This window comes from Bombus flavifrons, chromosome 15 (assembly GCF_040668555.2).
Source record: "Bombus flavifrons isolate JBK064 chromosome 15, iyBomFlav1_principal, whole genome shotgun sequence".
Taxonomy (NCBI): domain Eukaryota; kingdom Metazoa; phylum Arthropoda; class Insecta; order Hymenoptera; family Apidae; genus Bombus; species Bombus flavifrons.
This window is the reverse complement of record NC_138456.1, coordinates 3,914,121-3,940,460: the sequence shown is the minus strand read 5'-3', so window position 1 is coordinate 3,940,460 and position 26,340 is coordinate 3,914,121. Positions and strand designations below refer to the sequence as shown.

Genomic DNA, 26,340 nt, shown 5'->3' with positions numbered 1-26,340 from the left:
GAAGCGATTTTTCGCCCACCTAATTGGAATTGGCAACATTCTTCTACGAATTGTTACTATAAATCTCATCTTGAGTTCTTCCGATGCATCCATTTGGAAATTTAATTATAATCATTAACATAATAACATAAGCTTTTGAACGTTATTAGAGTTTTCAGAATTTGGTTGCCGATTTTTCACTACATTACTCAAAATCAGCAAATTTTCCCACAAATTAACTTAAACTTCATTGTATACTGATTACATGTACATACATTTGGAGATTTAATTATAATTACCTTGGCCCTTGTGCATAGTAATTTACTTATTAATAACATTAGTGAATTGATATATAATTAGTTGTAGGTTACAGGCTTGTGTTGTATAAACAGCCCTTAGACTGGTTTGTCATATGCAAAATTCACTTGTAGAACTTTACTTATTCTATTATCAAACTTGACACTGTCAGGTCAATACATCAAGTCAAATACAATGACAAGTGACAATACGTCAGGTATACAAAAGAATTTATTATCACCGATAACATTTTTGAGATTTTTATGCTGTTTAACTAACAACTTTCTATTCTTCTACACAGAATTAACAAGCTTAAAAGTTGCCTTAAACTTCATTTAGACAGATTTTTATGCTATTTAACAACTTTCTATTCTGCTACACAGAATTAACAAGTTTAAAAGTTGCCTTAAAATTCATTTAGACAGTACTTTTAGATAATAGAGTTCAGATATACACTAAATAAATTGTATTGTATCTTCAATTTAATTAGAATCAATGGATCCGATGTTTCCCATATTATTACCCTTCAACTCTATTTTAGTATATGTGATACAGCTAAAACGAAATCGGTAAAATTGGTTAGGTAAATAGTAGAATTAGATTGTTTGACACCGGTGACCTATTTACGATTTTTAGAACCCTTCCCAGAGTCTCTGTCTACCCCCTCGCAATGGGAGTCGATAAATTTGGAATGGCTAGTAGCGACGCTGTCGAATTTAACCAGGCAAATAGTAGAACTGATTGCTTTCACTTTGAAGTTGAATAAGTTAGGCAGCCGATTCGGTTGTTTCGTTCGCGTTCGAATTGGCCATGTTCCATTTATCGTGAACTTGGCTGTTGCTTTTTAGCGATGTTCGAGTAGCCAGCTTGATTAATTCGATCAATCATCCCTCGTCATCTGCTGGATGCAATTACTTACGGCCCCTTTAATCGGACGTTTTAATCCGATCTATCACTGCAATGCGCCGCGTAACCAAGTCACAGAAGAAAACACGCTTGATAGATACTGTCACACTTACATCACCAATGTCTATGATCGTACTTGACACTCTTGTCAGTGAAAGTATTTGAATAGTTGTAGAAAACTCGTTATACGAAATATTTGGAAATTTTATTAAAAATTTTATAACGAGACCCAACTGTGTTATGATTATATCGGCCGAGTTTTGAAATTTTCAGTAGTATTAATCAAAGTATGCATAGTAATGAAGGATGCACAGTAACTACACAAGGTACTCGAACAGCGTTGTATTTGTTATATCATTTATATACAAGCTAATAAGGTCTAACTGTATTTCGTATCATTTAGTAGTACTTTCATATGGCTACAAAAAGTTGATACTATAAAAATGAAACGTGCGAATTTATAAGAATACGCTTCATTGGAAAATGAAATCCTTTATGATATGCTTGCTACGTTGGAATTTTCTTCTTAATCATGAATTTTATGTCGAATCTAGCTTCGTATAGATTTCGTATGAATAGAAAAATTTGAAAAGCCTGATGCGCTGGGAAAATTTTATTCTATCAATTATTGCTAATAGAAACACATTTTTGCTAATGCTTTTTGTGAAAAGAGACATAATTCTTGTAACCATCGTATGTCTACCGTACTCCTGAAGAATCTCCATAAAATATTTTCGAATGTGAACTTGGTAAAGTTTTCGTGACTCTACATCAATAAAGTTGTCGAAGTCTCAAAAGCCTAAATTTAATATCATTTGGTAGTACTTTCATACGAGTAACAAAATTTGTAATACCATGAAACCGAAATGGTGGGATAGAAAGAACGGTTCATTGGAAAATAGAGATATGTATAAATATCTTTGGTAGCTGCTACTGTATGTGATGAAGAGAAAATAAAACACATATGTGACCTAATCTATGTAAGTTTAACTCGACCCTGGTCGACCAATTTATGTCCGTGATCTTTTGCAGAGCTCCGTCTATAAGAAGACATTGTGTGCAGTTTTAAGCTGATGGCTGGTGTTTCCGTGGACGTAAGCAGCGCCACGTGACCAGGGCAGGATCTCCGGCGCGGATACACCGAAAAGCTCCTGACTGGTCGACTACGCGGAGTCGCTTATCGATTTTCAAAGCGGCATTGCCCGAAACGCCGCTTTCCAGGCCTCGTCGTTCTCCTCCAATTCCGCGTGCAACGTGTGGAACCAGAGGTATGGAGAATTCTAAGTTGATCGTGCCCTTGAAATATCGCTTCGCTCACTAAGATTCTTTATTAAGAAAATTTATTCTATTTTGCTCTTCTACGCTACTAGCCACAATTATTAGGATTACCTTATACTTATTTGAGAAAATTCAAGTTTTTCTTTATCTAATGTATTTTATATTATACGCACTGTGTCTTATAACATACTAAATCAACCTAAAATTTTGGCTATCAGCGTGTATCTATTAATTTTATGTGTTTGCTAGCAAGATCAATTTTCTGTAACTGGATGTTTATTTTTAATTGTGAACTATATGTTGAATTTGGGAACTAGTACTTAATTTTTATATGTTTTATAGGTTTTGTTGAAATGTTAAGATGTGAACAATTATGAATTGTTGAGAATTATTGAACTCCTTCAAAACTAAATCTTCTTTGAACTGTGGGGAACGTTTTATTTTATCAATTATTACTAGATAATAGAGACAGATTTTCCCTGCGTTTTCACTTAGTTGATTAATAATTAGTCGAAGGATAAAGTTGTATATACCATATCGAGTGTGAAAAGGTTAATAATATGACATTATGTGTACATTAACTCGGTGCCTTTTTAAACAAAATTCAGATTTTGTCTGTGAATCTCACATGAAGTAAATTAAATCACGAGAAATGACGTCAAGTAATTAAAACTACTATATGGGGAAGAAAATAGTTGTAGTTTTTAGAAGTGGTTGAATCTCAAGATCCTAAATTAATTTACATATTTGATAATTTCTTACGGATCCAGATTTTTTAATTTATCTTATTTCATAAATATTAATCGCGATTAATATTTATATGTAAAGGAATACATTTTATTGCTTCGATAACTTTAATAAACCAAGTAGATTTTGTAGTAGAAATTCGCGTCTTTTAGTTAAATTAGATTTTACGTGATTTTGTGACGTCAGGGCCATGTCTATTCTTTCAGTTTGGAACGAATTCTATATAATTTTGTGATGTACTTAATTTTTCTTTCTTACTACTCATAACGGCAATCATAGTAATACAATCATAATACCTATGGCTATCGATTCATTAATGCTTCTTGCTGCAATTTTCAAGCCATATTGCGTTTTAGAAGGTTAATACTGTTAGGAATAATATTTATGCAGTTGGATCAAGGATAGAGCAATGGATTGATGTGTTTATTCGTTTTGTGTTCGATCGAATGTTTCTCATCTGGCGTGTCGAACTTTGCTAGAATTCTAAGGTCTTAGCATCTTAAATCAGTATGCAGTTTACGTTGCTATACACGGAAGTCGATTGTTTGGAGGTAGCGGTGGTTTACGACGGAAGCTCGTAATTCCAATTACTAATATCCGATCGTGACGGAGAAGGTGCCGACTAAAATGCACGACTTGTGTCTTCTGACTTTATTAGAAATCGATGTTTACTCTCTCTCTCTCTCTCTCTCTTTCTCCCTCTCTCGTATAATTAAACACGTTCATCTTATATCTTACTGTGAAAGGCTCTTTGAAAACACTTGACTAATAAATCCCAAGTCTTTATCGGCTCCAATAACTACTAAAATATACGTTAAGAAACGTATCGCCGACTATAAAAGTCTTTGTTCCTTCACAGATTGTAAAAGACCATTTCTATTCAAAAATAAAGTCTGTATAATGATGTACAATAACGCATGTATTTATATGGTGTTCTTATTAGTATGTAGGGTATTTTTCGTGCAATCTTGAATTTATTGATGTCTCGATATATAATAGAATAAAGTAAACAGTAACTTAAATACGAACTTATACCAGCCGCTTTTTCCTATATTCAATAGGAAGATGATAAATCCAACTGTAACACCCTACATATACAACGCCAACGTTAAGGATACAGGGAAAGTAACAAAGAAGTATAAATTCCTTTTAGCCATTTTGTTGCTTCTTGTAGTAGTAGTTGGTAGTTAAGTTTAACTGAAACACCCTGTATACACCGCGTCAACGTCGACCAAAAGGTAAAAAAGTCCTGTAAGAACGTAACTATAATAAAAACTTGTCTTAGTTCTCTTTTTTTACCGTTTATCTTATCTTCAATAGCGACATGCTAAATTGAAGCATCCTGTACATAGTACATCAACGTCATCGAAAAAGTACAGAGGGGGTAATAGAAAAGTAAGCAAGGAAAGAAAAAAGCGGAAGAACAAAAAATTACTCCATTCGGTTCGACCAACCGACTAAATACATCGAGCACAGTTGAGAGGGGGCTGAAAAGGATGGGATAGACGGCGTGACACGAAAACGAATTCGTCCCTCCCACCTACGTCTCGTCAAACACCGGATTTTTCCTCTGGGCCAATATCACGGCGTTTTTGCATAGCCATAAGCGGTCGCGACGTCGAACAGCATCGATAACCCATAATCATTGGTGTCCCGTCGGCTTCGACCGGGCCCTGGTGCTCTGGCATGAATAAAACAAACATAAGTTTCGCAGCGAATTCAATATCCAGCGCCCCTATAGCGTTTCGGTAGTAGGAGCAGGTAGGAAGGACCGCGATAGAACGAGCGAGCAATCAGTTGCAGCCGGGTGCATAGACATTCGAATGCATGGCGATGGAGATCGGTTCGAGTCGCGACTCTCGTTTACCCAAGTTGCACGGTTTTATGACACGTTTGCGAAACAGAAGCATTTTTTGATCAAAATGACAATCATAGTATTGTAATGCTTTGGTATTGCACGTTATTTTGGTTATTCAGGTTAGTTAGGTTATGGTAGGTTAGTTAGGTTATGGTAGATTAGTTAGGTTATGGTAGATTAGTTAGGTTATGGTAGGTTGTCTCACTTTTTAGTTGCAAGAACTTGAAATAGAGAGAATATTATGTAAGGTTTTTTAATCTAAAAACCTCAAGTAAGTTAATTAAGGTAGTTTTCTACAGGATATTTCATATATCTAAACAGATTTTGGTTTAAACTTTTAATGTAGAGGTTATGCAAGCTTGAAGCAGATCGTTAATGTTGACGAGAATGTTACGTAAGATTTTTCAGTGTAACGATAGCATAACTGTTAACTTTCTACACCATGTTTCACGCAATTGGACAAAGTTTGACTTGAGCTCTTAATATGAAAGCTTTTAGAGCTAGATTTTTTATAGACGAAAAAACAATATTTTTCGTTTCGTATATTTGTCCATCCATTTGATTTTGATTTCCTCGATGGAAATTTTATGCTTTCGTTAGTCAGCAATTCTAGTGTTGATATTATGACAGTCCCTTTGTGTCGTCGAGTTAAAACAACACTTTACACAAAGAAGATATATCCAAATATGTACCCAACCACTTTGAAACGCCCTGTAGGTATGTTGTATATACAGCGGCATGTGTGTATAAGCGGAAACTGAATCAACTTTCAAAATCGATGGTGTTTTGTAGAGGGGAGAATCGTCCACAAAGATACAGTGAAAAGAGGAAATATTTAAACTGGCGTGTGGAAAGGGCGGATCGTTCGATGGAATTGGATGTATTTGGGAAAATTGATTGATCACGATGAAAATGTTTCGCTGGTTTTTAATATCGAAAAGAGAAATATTAACGAAAGAGACGGTATGTTTTGAGTTTCATATGTTCGTTTAACGAAGCAGGAAAATGTTACGGCTGTAGTAGTCTAAAGACAAATATGACGGAGAAGTCATTTATATTTCATATCATTCTGCATGAATATAGAACTCCAACATTTTTCTTCTTTTAACTCTGACTTATAAGAAGATTTAAATAAATACACGTTATTTTCTTACCTATCTGACTTCATTTTTTAAAAATTGCATAGTTGCACCAAAAAAATATTAAGCAAATCCGCAGAATTTTCTTTTATGGTTTCTATGTTCAAAAATAAGATTCAATAATGAAATTTGACTGAAAAGGAATTGCAAATAAAATTTAACCTTAAAACAATGTTGATCCCTAATGCCAATAAAAACAGATTGGAATATTTAAGCAACAAAATTAATAATAATACTGAATCAATTTATCATTGAAGAATGAAAATCTATTTCTCATAATATTATAATAATAATGATGAAAGTATATATATATATATATATATATATAGAAAGAAGTGAGAATAAAGGCGCGAGTAAGGTAGAAAATTTTGCTGAGGCAGCAGGTAAATTTGTCTTCTCACGAACGAATAAAAAATCATAGAAGATCCGATAAAAAGGGGTCGACTCGTAAAAATGTAAAAGTACCAAGGGTGATTCTTACCTCGTACGACAATAATGCGCGCCGTAACGAAGTAACGACAATGGATTATCGGTCGTGAAGGCAATATCCTGTCATCTGTTTCTGTAGCTCGCAGCCACGAAATGGACCTACATTTTCTCCTTCTCCGTATATCTTACGGACAATATATCACCACATATCGACAACAGCGACATCGTGTAATTAGAAGGATGTCTTTGGGAACCCGTCACGGTTTCTCGAAATAGAAATCCTTTTTTTACCAGCGAATCAGGGTCATCATGTTGAGACGTTCCCAAATGAAATAGGTTTTATATATTAAGATGTTCGTATAATTTTGGACAAAGCTTCTTAAGATAGAAGTCTACACATATATATTAAACATATTATACATCTATTATATTATATTTATATTAGATTATATTTATATTTATATTAGAGCTTTTTTATATAATTGAATTATTATTAAATTTGGAAAATCATAGATTACAGATTATTAATATTAAATAAGAATCACGTAGCAATTACAAGTTTGATAATATCCTTCGAGTATACGTAAACTTGGAAACTACCCCACAATTGATAACGAGTTACTCTACATGCAAAAATAAATTGAAAATGTAGGACACAATTTTTTTCTTTGAAGCCCTTGTTTTCGAGAAAATAGAGTTTGAATAGGTTTAGTCAAGAATTGCAGGCTTACTCAACTTTTCAAATCCGATTTTTTCCATAACGTGACTTGGGGCGAAAAAATGTTAATTTACGTTTTCAATATATTTTTATACGCGGAATAAATATATTAAATATGGCATGCGTACGAATAAAAATTCGTTTTATTTTGACTTCATAACGTTTTATCACGTGTTCTTGTATGAAAGAAATAATAAATAAATGTAGGAAAGGAAAGCGGGTATTCTTAAAAAATCTATGCTTATCAATTAAAAACGATTTCCATAAAAGTAATTATACCTGACAAGACATGATAAAGTAGTAGGTAATTTTAACAAATTAGCATAAGACATAGATGTGAAGGTTATTATGTAATGCACCACTAGATTTTTCCAAGAAAAACAAATTCATCTTCTTGTGAATTGTGCAATGTTGTTTATTACATGTTATACACTGCATCGCTCTATTCAGAATAAAAAATATTTTTCTCAATCTGCAGTTTAATATAGAACCATAAAAGTCAATTAAAAGGGTAATAAATCAATACATACGAAAGTTATTAAGTTATTTGAAATATTGCAAATTACATAAAATCCATGTAACATTTTTTTCTCTCTTGCACTGTTAATAACCCATTCAAAATGCATCCATGAATGAAAAAACTATAACTAACTGAACCATAAAATAAAAGGTAGAACAATATAAATAATAATAAATAAAATAGTATAAAATAAGAAATCAAATAAACGTACAAAGTCGATCGATCAAGTAATATGATGGAACTTTACAGAATTAGATAAATAAATCTCAAGAAAATCTCGTTGAATGCAATGGAAATTATTGTGTATCATAAATTGATCACACATAACGCAAAAACGCAATAACTTTTTGCAAAACCTGATATATATGTATATTTTCAAACGAAGCACAAAAACGGCTATTCAGATCCGTTGAATCTAATTGTGCGTGGCTTTTTTAGTATATTTCCTTGTTTTTTTTTCCTTTTTTTTTATTTCTGGTCGGTGACTGTATATATGTGAGAGGAGAAGACAGAACAAAGAGACGGGAAAAACGAGGAAATTTGTTTCGACAACGGCGATGCATTAGTGATGCAAATGAAGTTACGTCGTTGTCGGAATTTTTATGTGTTTTTCCACGCTGGCCAGAGCAAATTTTTTGGCTCGCTTTCAAACCGTGACCCGTCGTGTACATGGCGAAATCATCGACCGTAGGGTTGGTTTTATTTTTTTTTCGTCCTTTCTCTATTTTCCCTGCCTGGTCGGTGTCTCGTATTCGCGATTTCAAACATTATTCGAATAACCTCGAAAAATTATGGGTGGCCGAAAGAAAATTTCGGCCAGACGTTGTATACGTTTAAGTGAATTCGATTGAAATTCATTCGATGCTCCGTTTAAATTGTATGTATGGAATTACATTTATCACGGGAATTTTACAGGAATTGCCCAAATGGTCTGATCGGAATTTATGAAAGGTTTTAATCAAAACTAGCGATGGGTTCAAGTACGTGTGAAGTTAGTGCGAACATCGACGAATAAAGTTTATTTTTAAAAGTTATCAGCCAACAAAAAGATTGACACCCGCAAGAAAATAAAAAAAATTTGATATTCAAATATTTGATATTGCAAAAATACCAATCTCCAAATATTTAAGATTCTAAAAAATTCCAATCTTACAGTAAATATCTTGTTACTTCTACATACATTACCATATTGGTTTTACATTGTACCAATATAATCAAACAACTTGAACCAAAATTAAGTAATGTAACCCTAAATTGTTATAATCCCCAATGGGTCAATGATTAGTTAAGAGTTAAATATCGCGTGTTGCTAGATTGGAAAATAACGCGTTTATACAGAATCAAATATTGTACATCTCTGGTGCGTTTGCCGCCTCGTTAAATATACCTTCGCACGCGGAACGTTATCTTTCTGAAACATTGGAATCGAATCCAATAAATCAAAAATAACATTTTTTATTCAATTCATTTATTTTAAAATAAATACGAATTAATTTCCTGATCGTAATCCGGTAAAAAATATCGTCTATCGCTGCACGCGTGTTTCGATTTTGATAAAGCTTATTAATCGAGATTCTGTGATACAAATATGTATTTAATGCAAATTATATTTTTAAATTGGAATATATTTCGTAGAAATTATATTTTTAAATTGCAATAGGTTAATTTAGTAAGAACTTCGATTACGAATAATGCGAACTCAACTCATTGGTTTCGCGCTAAGCTGGTTGTAATTCATGTATGTCTAATCCAAAGCTAATTCACGCTAATCTATACTTAACTCCCCTACCAGACCTATCCTAAATTAGGTTAACTTTGAATCCAAGCGCCATCCCGCTCAGATCAATGTAAGATATGCATAAAATGTCGCATATTGAATCAGACCGATTTAAAATATACATAAAATGTTGCGTGTGGATTCCTCCCGATCTTTTTATTTCCTTTTAATTCAAACCAAACCTAATTTACCTCCGATTTACGGTCAATCAAAACCCTACAAAAATTCCCAACTCTGAACCATTATTCTCAAACAGAAAAAAAGAAGAATTCCATTATAACGGAATAAAAATCAACAAGAAACACTCGGCCGTATTTTTTCAAAAACAAAACGCAGAGGAGAACAAAACCCATTTCACGTGCATCTCTTTCTTTTTTACACGAGGGATCATCGGCGTTTCAATTAGACACCCCGTATACAATATGGCCGACAGCAATGGATACATAACCTTGCATTCGTTGTGAGCACGGAGAAAGTAAGGGGAAACGCAATACCGGTCGCAGGCATTATGAAGTCGTTGTAACGATGTATACATCTCCCCTTCTATGTGTGCATGTGTACGAACGTAGTTCGTGTCTACACGTGTAACTTGACAAAGAATGCAACCACGAAAGCGAAATGCACACGCGTATATAACGGTGGGTCGCGCAGACAAATGTCGATGGCGAGCAACAAGTGTCGAGGGGACTTTACTTCTGACAATGAGTACAAAATCTGGCTGACTGGAATACGCGAACACAAGCGGTAAGAGAAAGGTTGAAGGGGCACGGTGAACTCGTCGCCAAAGCTTCTACATTCACAATTAGCGATCATGTAAATTCGGCTTTCTTTTCATTTACCATTTAACTTACTGTACACTAGCATATTGTAAATGTGTTCACGTATACAGCGATTCACAAAAGTATCGCAGCACTTGTGCTCACCTTTCATGAATAATAGAGAAATAAAAAAACATTCATATGTTCAGTCAAAAAGTAATCTTGAAGTATGGTCCCGTTGAATATTGAGATTTATTAATTTAATAGATAATTTAAATATTGTTTAAATATTTGTATGGTCTGCGAGAAATATACACTGGTACAGCGGTAATAAAATCATTACAATGATGCACCCCTTGTGTTGTTAATTGATCGACGCTATATCCTTCTACACCTGAAAATTTTCGCGCTACTAAGCCCGTTCTCGTAACAGACCGCGGGGCTAAAGTTTGCGTTTCTCTTCACATACATAGAACTTTTTCCCAAAACTTTACGTAGAAACCAGGGAAATTTCAAAATATTTAAAATGTTTTCTACAACCACTGTATATAACTGTCTGTGTTCGAGTACGCTGTGTATCTATACCCGTTAGCGGACATTTACGCAGAGAGTTTTAATTCACAGCTTGTAACTGGTTTTAGTACGTGTGTCACGCGAAACAAGCATGAATCAGCCTACAACGATCGTAATTGATAATCAACTGGGAACGGGAGCAGTTAATGAGTAATTACGATAAGTGTCGCGCGTGGGGCGCTGTTAGTGAAACGCGGGAATTTCGGCCAGTTTCTTTCGTGCTTTGAAAGCGTTTGCCAAGAAACCTTGATCCTTATCGCGATCAGATATCACGCTCCACGCTTGGTGACTAACATGGAGACCCTATGAAATTGAATTTGTTTACCTGAGTGCAACCGGTAATGGATTGATTAAGTGGTATATTCTTAGACACAGAATTATGAAATTATGGATCTACATGTGTTTACAGGTATTTTAGTGTAACTGAGCTTTCGTGCTTGGTAATTTATTGAATAATGAATTTCGGGAATTATTAAGTTTAGTGTATTTTGTAAAAATCAGTTGCATAACGAATATGATTTTATAAATCAAATTCGAAATTTAATGATAGAAAAGATCGTGATCAAGTCAACTTTTCGTCTTGAATTTTATTCGATCGCAAACGTTCGGTCCGGATCGTTTGAAGTTCCGTAGATCAAGCCTTATTCGAGTAGAACGGTTTCATTCAGAGATCATTTCACATTTCATTTGGCGGAAGATTCCTTGGTCCTCGTAAAATTACACGGAACCTTTATTCGATAAGTTTTTCACATTTCATTTCACGCAAGATTCATCGGTTCTAGTAAACTTACTTCCGTGGAATCTACCATCCGATATTTCCGTCTTGCCCCTTCGCGTTTCATTCGTCGCACATTCTTGTTAAGTTTCATAAAACTCGCGTGAGACAAGTGTTCGATAATTATGTCGCATTTAGTATCCGATCTCCTCTTCAATCTCCCTTGAGATAATCGAACGTGATGCTGTGCTCGATCTTTTGTACGTACAAGATGTTTCAAAATGGAGATGGAAGTATGTATATAATTGTACATCGACTTTCATCGATCTCACATATTTTATTTTAATTGAGACAAAAAAACAGAATTAGTAGAATATTATAATGATAGTATAATAATAGAATTAGTACAATTATATTAACACGATGTATAGGGCGCTCCAAAATCTCGACCCTACTATATTTTATTCTATACCTGATAAAAGTCCTAAAGAAAATAAATTATTAGAATTTTTTATGAATATATTATATGATATATAGGACGTTTCTAAATCTCGATTTTACATATTTCATTTCAGTCAATTCTTATGCGACAGCTTCCACGTATGAAATCAGAACCGGATGGGCATCTCATGGGTACTTCAATGATGCTTTCCAGAAAATTTGACTGTCCTGGGTCTATAGTTGTAGTCCTCATCCCTGTAGTCACGCCTGTGGGTGGATCAAAAATGGTTTTGGATTTGGAATTCCCTGTATCGGTCTGGATTTTCATTTGCATTTTGGTGTTTTTCTTGATTCTCTGCAAGAGGAAGGGCAGCTCTGTTGTCGTCTCTCCCTGAGAGAGATGCATCAGTGCAACGAGCAGGAAGATAGCAAGAGAAAAAAGAGAGAATCGCAACATCTTTCTTGTGGTATCTTCTCGGATCTTGAAGTGGAAGTAAATTAACATGAAAGAAGAAAAAAAAATAGGATGAAAACACTACAATATTATTTCCTTAGTGTTTTTATTTATGGAAAACCTTGTATAATAAGGAGGAGTTTAAACGTTGCTTTAACTTCTCAATCAGGAATCTTCTTTTAGTATGAAATGAACATTGCTTGATTCTTTTTAATATACAAATGGACGACCACTTCTAGTGCAAAAATTAATTTAATTTATTTTCGATTCGTGATTATCCAAATTCCAAAGTTAAAAATAAAAGTGAAAGTTTCAAAGTGTTTTCACAGATCACAAACTTACCTCGAAACGTGTCTGTCCAATTTCTGTATACTGAACTCAGCTTCAAATTTTATGTTCACCTCTTCTGAAACAGCCTGTTCTGCAACATTAACAAAACGTTACATAGAATGAGAACATATCTGAGAAATATCAGTGATCGTAACCATTCATAATTATTCTTATTTAACCATTGTTAGTTACCTAACTGTCTATAATGATGGATTATTTCCGACAGATTAACGTGATACGTGCATTTTTACATTCTCCGAAATGCATGTATGTGTTAGTGAAAGACGAACGAATTTATTATTCAATCCAATGCAATTACTTCGGAAATTGCATCTATTTCTATACATTGTGTACATTCTATGCATCTATTATTTTTTAATTTTTCATAGGTGCATAAAAATTTATAGTCTAATAATACTCAATGTTTCTCCATCTTTAAAAAACCAAGCAACGAACATTAGATCGTTCGGAAAATTCGTAGCGAAATTTAAGAAGAAATGAAAAACAGCCTATTTCCGTAGAATCAGAGCTTTTTCTTTAAAGAACGTAAATTTTTCCCTTCGCTTGAAATTATATTTTTGGAAAATATATCAATTTATGCCGAATAAACTAAACGACACGAATTTTCCAATCAACTCAATGAAAATCATACTTTTTAAATTAAAAATTTAAGATTCAAGATCTGCACCTCATGAAATAGCCTATAGCGTGAAAAACCAGACCGACGACTAGACCACCGCTATTGATGAAATCCAGTTGGTGTACAAAACCGCGTTGCTGAACAATTATTCGACGATTTATTACCAGGAAGCGTTTTTCTCCCTAACACGTCGATGACAAACACAACAACGCTTCGCTATGACACCCGCGAGACTATAGGATCACACCTCCATAACTTTTCAGCATTGTGAATTGAAATAAAACAAAGCGTAACAACACGTAGTATAGCGTTCACGAGCGGTGTAAACCGTACAAAAGCTACAATCACTCTGAGAGATTACGATTAGAGAACGATGATTAAATAACCAGTTTCCCATTCGTTGAGACGACACTGATCGGGTCAAGAGTATGCTCTGTTATCTGCTAACGTGAATTTGTATCGCGGTAGATTGTTTTGCTGGATATCTTTTTGACCTCGTTTTTCAATCGTACAGTTCTTGTCGGTCACGACTGACTTTGTTGTGAAATTTCTATTTCTTTTTTGTGTCTTTCTTTTCCACATGTGTGAGGTTATTTATTTGTATATTGGCTCACGATATTTCATTGAAAATTTAGAAAATTCAAATACTTGCGATATATAGATGCGAAATGTGTACAAAATATAAAAATATCTAAATCTAAAGTATCTAATAATATCTAAAGTATAACACTCATTGTGATATTTAGTAGGCAAAATTCTACTTAAGTTGCATTTCTTCCGTTGGCGACATGTTTTGTATTTCGTATGTTGAACAATTGAAAATTCTGGGGCGGTGTTTTTATTGTAAAACGCAGCATATTGTCAACAAGTTTCCTCTCTCATGTTATTATTCTTGGTCCAACGCCATTTGGTGGATTTTTGGTGACATTTTTAGTAGATGAGTGTAAATGATGATTGGAAGAAACGCGAGGCTTTCTGGTTATAGGATTTAAAGGTCCTAACTTCTGCACGTGGTTCCAGGTTTCAAGTTAGTAACATAGTGACTTGTTTTTAAGAATAAAAGTGACGAAGATGCTAGCGAATTGACAAGACATAGTGAATTGTAGCTGACAGATTTATATTTGGTACTTGTAAAATTTCGCTCCTTTTGTTGTCATCTTCTACCGATTATAAAAGAGAAGAGAAGAGAAGAAATTATTGGTAATTTATAACTTTTGATCTATAAAATTTCGTTACTAATATCGCACAGTTAAATTGTGCAAGAGGACTGTAATATTAAACGGAAGAGATCCCTATTTAATTTTAATTCTTTAATAATAAACATAAAAATATCCATTTACGTAAACATCCACCATGCACATAATAGTAATTTAATCAACATACAAAATACCTACAATCGAGCTATTCCAAGTCATCAATAATAAATCAAAATTTCATTCCAAACACCGACCATATAAAACGCATGGAACACTCGACTCATTGAGCAATCAGCGAATCGTCTTTGCAAAAAATACTTACGACACTCGTGACGAAGGCTTAATCCGGAGCGTGATCGTTCCTTTTTTAGGAAGCATTCAACGATGTCAGATAGTTTTTACGTTTAATTGGACGTGAATTGGCGTGGCCAGGGAAAGGGGAGAGCACGAGTGAGGAAAAAAAGAGCCTCGCGTGCTTTCACACGGCTCTCCTTTTCGCGAAGTTTACCGGCCGCTCTTTAAATATGTGCGGCCGACTTAAACACGCCACCGTAAAGACCGGCACGCCTCAAGAGTCCGCTCAAGTACTACTTTTCTTCTTCTAATCTGTGAGTAAGTTGTCGCCTTTGTGGCTACACGGTTATTATAATGCGCTCGCGTGTGGGTGCGACGTTTTGCCAAACACATGTACACTCTTGTCCATAAATCACCGTACACCGATTTATTTCGAGTATAATAATTGTTAGAAACAATTGTAACTAAATAATTGTTAGAATGTAGCTACGACTTTCTAGATTCACTTTGTTCATTCGTAACTTACAGTAGAACTCTGTTTATGCAAGCTCTATATATTTGAAGCAGATTTTAGTCAGTAGCCGATTACATGAACTGTTGCTTGTTTAACTCACTCATTTAAACGTGAGTTGCTACTGTACGAATGAAAAATCGGAGTGGAGTCAGTGGACACCCATCATATGAACGTCAAATATATAAATTATTTGTCACCCAAGAAGTTCGTGTAAAATTTTGGAGTTGTGAAGCCTTACCGTGTTCTATCGAATTAAAATGCGGTTTTATATTATAAAGTAACTATTATGAAATAGAGTTAGCATTTACGCTAAATGTTGAAATTGCATAATGTCAAGCGTACTTAAGTTTTAACAATCATTTTGCTTAAAGACAAGTGCCCCATGACTTATGGACAAGAATATACAGTTGAGGATAAAAATAAGTGTACAGGTAGTAGAAGAATATAACTATCATTGACGATGAATAGTTTAAAAGAAACTAGCATAAGTGTCATGTACTTAAATTTTATTTATTTTATGTATTGTATGTATTATACGAAATTAATATTTATATTTTTGTGTCAAATTTACGTATATATTTAATGAAACTTCATTGGTACCAATTTCCACTACCTGCCATTTAGTTTTGTCATCGACTGTATAAGTCTGGCGGGGTGTACACAGACGTGCTCTTAACAGCTTCATCTAGCGGACCGTGAAAAAGCTACAGCCCCGGTGGTTGCGGAAAAATTAAGGAACATTTATACACTTTATATTACGACGCGTGGATTCCTGCTCAAATTCGTACAGCTTGTAGGCTTAATACGTTTGCTACTAGCGTTATGTACACTCCGGTTTATAAATATAAAAACATCTCTGGTTCAGTATAAAATGTAACAGTTGATTGATATTATCCATGTTAGCAATGACGTTAGCAATTGCATAAACTCAATATGAAAACTTATAGGAACGATCGCTATTGTTTGTTTTTTCGCTAACAATATGTCACGTGTACGTAGCTTCAATATATAGTTAGCTGTAAGTTTGTTCACTTAGTGCAATTTGCAATAAAATTGCTAACTAAGAACTGCAATTGTTAATCTATAATACAACATCGTCATAAAGTGAGATTTTAATCGAGGCATTGAAAGCAAAAGTGAAATAACTCAATACACAATAAACTAAATAATTCGCCGTGCAGAATAAATATGACGAATGCATTAATGGAACTAATAAAATTATTCAGCATTTTCTTTTATCTCTTTAAAAACTGTGTAGAGGAATTAAAATTACACAAGCATAAATGATTGTGTTTAATTACTGCCAGATAGCTGTTCTATAGTTCTTTCGATGAATGTACATTATGATTACTTTGCCTGAAAGAAATGAGAAAGTTTTTAACAGGAAACCAGACTCGTGAACCGGTCATCCACGGCTCGGCGATTTGCTGTTAAATATTAAATGCATAAGAACACGTTCCAGAGGAAGTTTTTAATAAAAGTACATTCTACTGGGAAATTTTCCTCTGTTTTTTATTCCTCGAAGCTCGATTAAACGCGCGCGCGCGCACGACTAGCCGGATTACCTTGAAAACAACTGCCGTACGAATTCACGCGATTTCATGCTTAAATCACGGAACGAAATAAAAGTGGAATTTATACAACTCGGTTACGTAAAGAAAGTGCGCGGTACATTAATCATACGATATTTATATTTTACGTTTCTAAGAAATATTGTTGCAAATGTCTGTAACCATTATCGCTAATTGCAAATAGAAGATAAAGTACTGATAAATATTGCATGTAACAGTCAATATTTAGCCTAATGAGTTTTATGTGTAAATTTACGAAATTATTCAATAATATGCGTATGAAATATACATTTATTCATCAAGAAAGAGATCATAAATTTTCACCTAAGAAATGTTGTACACAGTATACGATTACTAGTTGAAATTAATCAGCGACTTTTATATTCCAATACATGACACTACTTAAACTAGCGATCATTCAAAATAGAAATATGCGAAATTTTCATTTAGAACTGTAACATCGTTTATGAAAAGAAAATGTCTATTTGAACTAAGTGGTCAACGACTTTTATATTTGGACATACGGAATTATTTAAACTACGAATCATTCAACACAAAACATATGAATTTCTTTTTACAAATATAAATATGTTCATAAAAAGAAAATATAAATTTCCTAATACCTATTTGCACATTTTATATTTACACCACATACTAAACAAATTTGTTTAAACTCGATTTTCTCAGTAATATAGCGCCATAAGAAAAACAGTTTATACTGCACTTTCCACTTGCTTCCTCACGTAGGGTCGCCCTCTTGTCCATTGTATCATCATTACTGCGATACTCTGTAGAACAAAATCTTACACCAAAGAATACACTAAACAGTATATTGAACAACTTAAAACCACGAAACCTCCTCGAAAATTCCCTTTGTTTCATACATACTTGTCCAAGGTAGCAAGGGCTGCGCGCTACAGTGGTCGAAAGTATAGCGTTCGGAACAAAAACGCATCGGCACGCTCCAAGTGTTCCATAGAAGCGTAAGAAATATTTTTCCAAAGGATTTCATCCGCTGTAAAAGTTTGCGCATTATTTCTCGGCTTTCTGCCGTCCACGAGGAAAGTAGAAGATAGAAAAGAGAGAGAGAGAGAGAGAGAGAGAGAAAGCGGATTTTATCCGAGACTCAGTCATGTGCAACAAAGGGGTATTGATATGGACCGTGCTTGTGAAACGGGCCAATAGCTGTGGCCGCCATTGTCACCCGCGGCCAGATCTATACCGAAGATATCTGCTGTATTCTTCCAACTACAAATTCTCCTGGTCAACCTTTTTTTTCTTCCCCTTTTCTTCCGCCACTATCGTCACAACGTATCTTTGCACTTTCTACCAGGGCAGACCGAGCTTGGCAATACGTCGATTGCAACAGTGGTACATTAAACGCGCATAAAAGCCACCCTAAGAACAAAGCGCTCTCCATTCGATTTCTTATTACGAAAATTCACTCAGCCTCATTGTTCGATGGTTTCTGTTCGCGTATCGGTAAATGATTACGTTATTGAATCTGTCTGATTAATGTGGTCTCTTTCGAACTATCGTTCGATCATTGTTTTCATTTGTTTCTTTTTCTATCATTTTGTTGTTGGTTGTATAGTTGTTCACACACCTTGTGATGGAACTAGGTCGTTCGCGTTAAAAATCTAATTTTTTTAGTTGGCTAAATTTAGTTGACTAAATAATTTGAAGAAATTTTAGGAAGTTTGTTAATATGTCTTTAGTGTGTCGTAAAATTGTTTGTTAAATGAAATGTTTGAAATTGTAAAGGTTGGTCTTCTTGCATTTCATTGTGAAAGTGGGTCGTTTATTTTCCTATTCATTTTTTTCATTGTTTTGGCCTTTCGAAAAATCTCAACAAATTTTGGGATATCAACGTATTATGCAGTAGTTCTTTCGATAGTTTCGAAATATTTTTTTGGAGAAAGTAAACCATGAAATTCAACCGAATGATGCGTATCCAATATTGAATAATAAAATAATAATGGAACGAATAAATTAAGAAACAGTAGAGTCAATCACTTTTACTTCATAAACCTTAAAAAATTTGTTTCTGCGGATTGTCATAATTTCTAGTAAAAATAAATATTTTCTTCCCTAAGAAATTAAATTCTAATAACGTATCTGAATAATGAAATTGTTAACAGAAAGTAAAATTGATCAATTTGATATCTAATAGATTCATATATATCTTCTTCCAAAATGTTAAGGTCTTTGGTATATTTGTGGATCCAGTTCGAAACAACTGATTAATTACTCCGATACGGATGAAATATTTCGTCATCGTGTGAGAATAATTCAGAGTACGTCGAATCTAATAACCGGTATGAATGATCAGCCTGGTAAATCTGTTATCTGTATCAAGGATCGTGAATTATCATAACGAAATCCGTGCAGAAGTGGATGTTGTTATGTCCGTGACACGATATTCAAATGATGAACAGATTGTAGGTCAGCGTTGAATATTTTATGAGTTGTTTGGATGGTGAAGTTGAATTTATTGCATAAACTCCACACGACCACCGAGCTTGCGACATGATACTTGATGGTAAGGTGATAATACGGTTCGTTACGTTCTACGGAATTTATAACAGTTCCCCTTCATTCCCAGCGACTTTTCGTTCGGAATAATAATTAAATGACTTTGTTCTCTCTCCCTCGCTGGATTAAATATTCAGAATAACAATTCGATAATGAATAATGAAAATTCGGGAAATTTTCAAATCTGTTCAATGATTCAATATTTGTCATTCCATCGCCTTTATACAATATGCTGATTTTCTCGTTGAAGAATTTCTCGCTTGAACTTCAACATTTTTCCCCCTTCCTTTTTTCCTTCCTTTTTTTTTTTTTTAGTTCCGATACTTTAGTGAAGTGGACGAAAGTTCCATTAAAATTTCATGGTTACGTGTGCAAGGAGGATTGATCGATTCGAACACCTTCTAAGTAAAGTTTCGCATAATCGACGGCTCTTCGTGTAACGTATACTCTTTAAAAGCTAAAGTACGAAACTTTATTTCGAAGAATATTATTCTTCGAAATTCTTATTTCAGAGTTATATTTTATAAGATAATGGAACGAGGAGGGTGGAATATTGTGAACATTTATAATATGTAGAATAATAATGCCTGGTAATTTAAAATTTAGGTTTCTCAAAAAATAAAATATATAATTTTATTCGTAGTCCCTTTTATTTCTTCTCTTCTACTCTTTTATTTTATATTAATTTTTAGTTCGAAAAGTAGGATTTCAAACTTGTAAGAATTTCTAAATTAGAGAATTATACAGCGCTTGGTAATTTAATACATGTAATTTAATTTTTAATTTATAGAATATTTTTCTACTCGCAATTGTTATTATCCATTAAAAAATAGAACTTCAAACCTGCAAGTGATAGAAACCCATAAAACAGTGAATAATATAATGTCTGATAATATAAAATAATTTGTATCTACGTCCATCTGTATACTAAAATATCATAAAACATTTGACTTCGTTTGCCCCAGTAATTCAATATAGCTGACCTATACTACTTATAACTGAAACTTGGCTTTCTTAGGATATAAAAAGAATACCATTAATCTGAAGAATAAAAATCTATTACAAAAATATAATATAATTTATTATAAGAAATACAATATCGCAAAAATTGTTGCAAAGTGAATACTATTAATATATAATTTAAACTGAAAAAAAGCTACTCTTTAACTGGAAATTTTTTTTATACTCACGGTATATGGATACATGGACATATAATTTTTAAGTGACACATTAAACTTATAGAGGGTTAAATAAATGTTATGACAGATCACGAAATTTATTTGTGAATTATGAGCATGAAATAAAACGCTACATATATAAAATGACAATATTATGGCACTCTGTCAGTAATTCGAGCAAGTAAATTCGTAGAAAGCTTCTCAACGGATCCATGTCTCGCTGTTCGATGTTTCCCCCTGTAATCTTCTTTGAACTTGCCCCTCAATGTCCCATTCCTTCCCTCCACTTTTCTTCCCGAGGAATCACTAGAAGGTTTCATCTTCCATTCCGTTATAGTTTCGTCGCTCGAGTGCTTTTTATTTCGTACGTACGCGACAAATCTTCTTTCCCCTTCCCCCCTCCCCTTTCTGTACTCACCTAGGCTTCACCATCAACTTTTCATCTCTTTTGGAACCTTTTTTAAATCTCGTGGCGCGCGATAAACATATACATTGTACATACCTACGCAGTCTGAACTTTTTTTAAAAAGTTAATATTTTTTGTATTTGTAAGGAAATATTTTAAATGGAAAATTTATTCTCTTCGTTAAAACTTTTTATAAAGTACTTTTTTCAGGCAATTAACTCTTTACAGAAGTTAGTTTTAAAGAAATTAAGATTCTTCAAATTCCAAATTGTCTGGAAACATGAAATTTTTTGCTTAATGATAGTGATGTTTTTAAGCAATTAACCTTTCGCGGTATAATTACTTTCCTAATTTATTTTTAGATAACTAATTTTATTGAAACACTCAACATGTATTATTTCTTCTTTTTATTGAAAAAACAAAATTCAGAAATATCTTTTGACATCTAAATTTAAAACTGATTTCTTTTTGGTAAAAAATTTCTTCCTTCAGACTACTTCCATTTTTACAAACCATGAAAATTTTGAGAAACTCTCATACGAAATACGTTTTCCTAGTTTATGAATCAAAAAGAATTTTTTATTTTGAACATTCCAATTCGCACAGGGAATGGCGACTAGCTATCAATATTCCAGTAGAAGAGATTTTTTTTAGATACAGCAAACTTCACCATTTCGTAACATTATTTTTCTTTTATTGAGAAATAAAGCTAAAAGTCAAATGCTACCTGAAAAAATCAGAAATTTTTATTTTGAAACTGCAACAAAGGCTCTTCCATAAAAAGGACACTTCCAATTTGACTTTTTGTTATGGAGGAGGTGAAAGTGTTTCTCATGTGAAAATAAATCGAAAATATAAAATGCAATTAACATAAGTGGTACTTCCTTTCCACATTTCACATTCTACATTATTTATTTCATACAGATCTGAACAGGTTCGGATCGTTTCCGAATCAGTTAGTCAGATATCGGTGTATCCAACGCTCGGAAATTCGATTTCGATCGGTTCCAATTTCAGCGGACTAGCCGACGTGTAAAATCATGATTTCCAAATTTCTTGATTCAACCTCTTGACACAATTGCACCGACTGAATATGAAGTAAGTACGAGTACCATTGACTTCTAAAAATCCTATTCCTCTCTTCGTTTTAAAATTCAACCACCAGTAACGAAAAAAAAAAAGAGAAGAAAAAGAAAAAGATGATATAAGACGAAAAATCTGCACTTTTATTAACTCCATCCGCATCCATTAGATTGACTCCCTTGCTGGCTTTTCTTTCAATGAGAACCATAGAATGATCCTCATTCCGATAGGATTAATTCAGCAGTTGAACGACAGGGCGCGCGTCGAGCGACGATTTTTATCTATTGTGGAAGTTTCCAGGTGCCGGTTGACAGGGCATTAAGTAGCAGATAAAAAAACAGAGGTTAGGAAAAATCTATTTACGAGAAAATGGATTCGTTTATTACCAGAGATTACGTAAAACCTATTACGACGAAGACCGAGGAAAGAGGTTATCCATGACTATGGATCTCTGCTCCACGAACTGTAAATAACTTGATTGCGAATGCCGACCGTTCGACAAAAGATACGTTTAAGTGATATCCAATTTAGCCCTACTAAGGAATTTTCCTTTCTACTCTGGCCTAACCTCTTTTCTATAAATTCAGTCCTGAATATAGATGCGAGCTCTTCTCTTCTTTTTTTTTTTAAAGTTTATTGCCAAATTTTGTATATATTGTATGCATAGTTTAATATCTACTGCAACAGTAGAAAACGCTTAAATAATTTACAAAAAACTTGTTTTTTATCTTTTCATAGACTATGCAAAGATAATAGAGATTCGAACGTAATTTCATCAAAACCATCGCTCTGCAAACTTTTGGAATGCCTGAAGATTTAATGTACGCAGATAATCATTTAGAATAGAGCATGCTTCATCGATTTCTAGGGCAGTCACGGATTGGGGGAGAGGGGCTAGAGTAGCTATAGACCCAAACCTCGCAATAAAAAAAGTACATTTTATTTTTATAGCGAATTTAAAAAAAAAATAAAAAATGATTGAATATAAAAGAAATGTTACTCCATATTTACTTCGTTATTATTTTAGTTATAATTCACCATTATTTCATCAACCTAACCCCCTACCGCATTTTTCTATGAAGAGAGATCCCGTTGGACCAATAGTGTCGGGTCTCAAAAACATTAATCTGGTTTTTGAAGCTATAACTTCTTTTTATATGAGTAATTATTGTCCTCCCTCAGTTTCCGAAATATTCGCAAAAAACTTAAAAATTATGATAGTTACCTAATTATTTTCGAAATTTACTTCACTTCCTGTAAATGTTCTAACACGAACAAGGGTGTACGTTATACACAAAGTGAAATTTAGTATTATGCTTGGATAGGTAGTATCATGTTGAGGTTAGGAATATTTAGGTTATGAAAACAAAATGGATAGCGTAATTGGAGAGAGTGACTGATCATTGGTAGTTATGAAGCTTCGAATATAATCTCAATCCTAATTAAGCAAATATGTCTAACCTATAGCCCAACTGTATATTTTATGGAGATATAATGGAAATATTGGTATTTCATAAATGTGAATACAGTTTGATGATGATCATAAATGTAAATAATTTTTAAAGAATAGAATAACATCGTTGACTTTTTGATTTATTTTATACTCTGTATTGTACCCAATTATTTGTGATGTTTCCCCTCAAACAAAATTTTAATTATAAACAATCAAACAATTCTTTTTTTAATTTCACCAATCAGAACATCAAAAATTAACCATATAATCACATTTTGCATAATTATAGACAAACGAAATTCACGATACGCGAACTATCGATAATAAGGCCAAATGTCTTAAGAACTGACAAGACTCATGGTGAAAAGTTTCGAAAAAGCGAATCGTAAAAAAGGGGCGAAAACCAAAAAAATAAAGGAGGAAGAAGAAGACGATTTTTACGCTACAATTTCGTCGTGTTTGAGTAAAAAAGACATTTTTTCTCCTTCATTTAATGATCTTTCCGTGACATTACTACAGTCTCGAAGTAGTTCTCGATGCGGACTCGTGGCCCTAATAAACGCCATTCAAAAACTCTGGTGAAAGAGGCGCGTCGATGGGGGGACAGAGTAGGGGTGAAAGGAAGAAGAGTGAAAAATAAAACGCAGAGTAAAGCAACGTCTCTTCAACCATGCTCGAATAAAAAGATTTAATGAGCTTATTATACGCGAATTAACGTACACTAATAACGCGTTCTCCGGTGCCTCTCGACACTCTGCTGAACACTCGGTTAACGATTTCCTCTAGGAGAGGGGAGGAACACGAGTTGTGGTTTTATTTGCATATCGACCTATCAGAGCTATCTAAAAGCGACGTCACCTTTGATGCTTCTAACGGCCCTGTGCACGGCAGATTATGCGTCAAACGGTAACGATATTTGACAGGGTGAATGCGATTTCCGGAGACGACGACGGGATTCCTTAAGGCTGTCCAAAATGGCGCACATTCTGAAAACATAGTCCCGTTAGGTACAAAGTAACGTGACTCTAGGTTCTCTCAAATTTTCTTAATGTGTTATCGCGTTATTTAGGAAAATATCATTTATGATAAATGTTTTATTAATTAATTTAGTCGTTGACAGTTTCTATTACATTTTTTAATCGTTGAAGATAAAAAGATGCATCAACTAGAGCATAGAAAGATATGTAGTATCATTTTAAAAGATGTAAATGATATTATAAAAATGTTATACAACATATTATTCCGTTACCCGTTATGAAAAATAAAGAAAGATGCATCGATTAGAAATTAGAGCATAAAGGTATAACATAGCCCCATTTAGAAATATGCCAATTACCTCGAAATTTTAAAGAAGAATAATTCTAAAGGAAAAATATCACGAATCATAATATTCCTCGCTTTAAACTACCCTATTTTGCCCTGACGTAATTCTCGTACTAACAAAGGTAACAAAAATTCCTATTAAGGAATCCATGACAAATGAAACATCCAATACATTTCAATAAGCAGAACACCATTACTAGCCGGTCTAAAAACATAACCTCTATAAGGAAACTTCTAGTTACATCGTTACCATGACAAATTAAGGATGCTAACGATGATTGGATCGGAAACACGTCTCTCCAATCTAACCTGTTTACGCCGGGCTGGTGTCGGAGGCCCGCTTTTTCGAGGCAAATCAGCGTCTTGTCGATCGACGTCGAACGTGCTGTAAGCAACGTTTGAGATGCAAAACAACGTTTCAGCATTAACGACCATGTGTACACGTGTATCCGGCACGTGTGCAAAACGAACGAGAATGTCCCGTGTATGGGTCAAGAGAGACGAAAGAGAGAGAGAGAGAGAGAGAGGGAAAGTGAGATGGAGGGATGAGATGGGACGTTTGGCATACAATAGAGGCGTGGATATTGAAAATTTATCGGAGGCAGAATAAGTGGATGAACCTTGGCCGAGGCTATTTGTCGGAAATTGAAATTTATCGAATTTTCGGCGCATGTCGAGCGGAGGCGGCGTTCTCGAATTTTCCCGCCACTGCCAAAGCTTTAACACTCAATGACATGTGAAACATCGAGTGATCGTTTTAAACTTACTGATTTCTAGAGGCCGCTCTTCAGGTGCTCGAGTATCGTTCGACGCATCGAACGTTTTTCGAAGAGAAAAATATTCAGAAGAGTTCTTTAACGTGATAACGTGAAGATCGCGGGAAAAGCATCTGGTAATGTTAATATCTTTTTTTATTTTAACTCATTTTTCTGTTAAATTCCACTTAAATTTTTTTATCGTTTTATCACATTTGACTTCTGCACTGTCACTGGTTGAAACGTACTATCCAACATTCTTTCATTTTTCAAGATATATTCAAATATTTGAAGTTTCCTAGGTTTCTTTTTTTCATGTAAAGTGATATTAATTTAATATCCAAAATAAGTAATACTAACATATATAGGGAAAAGTTGTTGAGAATGTTGACCTTGACAACGTATTCCAAAGTCATTGAAAGCAGTCAGGTTTTCCGTTTCGTAGATGATTACCGATAAAACTAATTTCTTTT

The 26,340-nt window shown here is 34.0% G+C and overlaps 1 protein-coding gene and 1 long non-coding RNA gene across 2 annotated transcripts in view; one reads left to right on the top strand and one right to left on the bottom strand.

The window, feature by feature from the left end:
• The window catches only part of Pngl (N-glycanase Pngl), a 53,729-nt gene that overhangs the window by 18,244 nt on the left and 9,145 nt on the right, over nucleotides 1-26,340 (top strand). The window contains exon 2 of the mRNA XM_069128717.1: nucleotides 2,215-2,450. The gene's annotated coding sequence lies outside the window, so the exon portion shown is untranslated. The remainder of the gene's footprint in view (nucleotides 1-2,214; nucleotides 2,451-26,340) is intronic.
• LOC138187564 (uncharacterized) lies at nucleotides 12,324-13,926 on the bottom strand. The gene is made up of 3 exons (XR_011175201.1): nucleotides 13,608-13,926; nucleotides 12,932-13,010; nucleotides 12,324-12,616 (listed from the first exon to the last, which is right to left on the bottom strand). It is a non-coding gene; the product is annotated as an uncharacterized LOC138187564 (long non-coding RNA).